This window comes from Carlito syrichta, unplaced genomic scaffold (assembly GCF_000164805.1).
Source record: "Carlito syrichta isolate Samal-C Ts95f unplaced genomic scaffold, Tarsius_syrichta-2.0.1 Scaffold135796, whole genome shotgun sequence".
Taxonomy (NCBI): domain Eukaryota; kingdom Metazoa; phylum Chordata; class Mammalia; order Primates; family Tarsiidae; genus Carlito; species Carlito syrichta.
In genome coordinates this window covers 28,801-30,720 of record NW_007079892.1, presented here as the reverse complement: position 1 = coordinate 30,720, position 1,920 = coordinate 28,801, and positions in this window count along the sequence as shown.

Genomic DNA, 1,920 nt, shown 5'->3' with positions numbered 1-1,920 from the left:
GCCTTTGGTAATTTTTTGTAGCAGTCCTAGAAAAGTCATATACCTTCCTCAGATTATTCACATTATATTTTACATTATTATTTTGTTTAATTATTATATTATTTCTATGAGCTGCAGTTATCCTCTTTTATAGATGCAGAAACTAACAGCTAACAAAAGTCAGAACTGGAACTCTCACCCCGATATATAATTCCAAAACCTATCATTATGCGTATACTTATGATGTTATAATGATTTCATATGTTTTACTATGCTTAAAAAGTACATCAAAATTGCATTTAAATAATATAATACAAATTACAAATAGGCAAGAATCCAAATTTAAGTTTGTATAAACAAACTCTTCCTACTCATATGCTTTACATTCTTTTTATTCTACTAACTGAGACACACACACATGAAGAACAATTCATAAGGTAGAGATGGAAAGAGTTAATATAGGCGCAACTATCTCATTCACAATTTTCAAGAAATTTTGGGGAAAAAATAGCAACATTTCCATGCCCAAAGACACTCTTGTAGAAAAAAGAAACCTCTGATTGGTAATTGCATCTTCTATTCTTCAGAAAGGTATACTGGAGGAAAAAATGATAGCCATTGCAATACCAATGTAGGAGCCAACATTGGCATAACTGTCATTTTCTCTTGAATCTGAAAACAGCCTATTGAGTTTGAAAGAGAAGACTTGCCAATAACACACCTGCTACAAGACTTGAAACTTTTCCATTACAGATTTGACACTGTATGTTTATCCTATAATTTTAGTAATTTTTTATTTTCCTACGGCCACATCTTTTTTCTATTGGAAAATAAGTAAATTTTGAATACTTAGAAGAAGATATAATGTCTGTGCTTTGTAGTTGAAGAAACTGTGACCCAGGAAGACAAACAATTTATTCAAGTTCACATATTTAGTTGTTGTAAAGTATTTATCACAACACTCAACATATAGCATGTGCATAATAAAGAATAAATCTTTTTTTATTTGGGGTTTTTTTGGTCTGTAATACATTTAGAGTTGGACTTATGCATACATAAGAAATATTTCTATTTCTTTTTTATATTATTTATATATGTTACTTTTAATTTTTGCTTAAGCATTTAATATTGACTTTAGAATTATCATTATTGATCTGTTTCACAGATGAAACATTTCTTCAAAGATGAAAACCCCCTTAATCACCTTTTAGTTCATTTCACAGGAGTACTGTGTCTTAGATGCTCTTCATTATATAGCTCAAAATAGTGACAGAGTCAAGAGACAGCGAGTACGCCGGGTTCCGTGGCTCAGCCTGTAATCTCAGCACTTTGGGAGGCCAAGGCGAGTGGATTGCATGGGCCCGTGGGTTTGAGACCAGCCCAGGCAACTTGGTGGGACCTGTCTCTACAATAAATCAAAAATTAGCCAGGCATGGCAGTGCGCACCTGCAATTCTGGTTACTTGGAAGGCTGAGGCAGAAGTATCGCTGGAGCCCAGCAGGTCGACACTGGGGTGGCCATGAGTGTGCCACTGCACTCCAGCCTGGGTGACAGAGACTCCAACTCAAAATAAATAAATTAAAATTAAATTAAATTAATAAATAAACAAATAAAATAAAAAACCATCTTTTTTTTAAAAAAGAGACAGCGAGCAATATTCACAACTGGATCCTATACAATAAAAAAATAAAGTCTTCTGATAGATCTCAGAGTAAATTTACTCACTACTAATTGGAAATTTTCTTTGATCTGCCTTGGTTCTTCCCACCAGACCCTTAATTACCCACAATATGTGTACTAAAAAGTTTTGAAAAATAGACATCAAGACCATTTAATGCTGTTTTATTCTCCTGATGATGTGACTTTCTTTTGTAGGATAATAAGGAAGAAAAAATGATTAAGAGGAGACCAGGCAGAGCCCTTTCTTAGTTACTTCGCTGT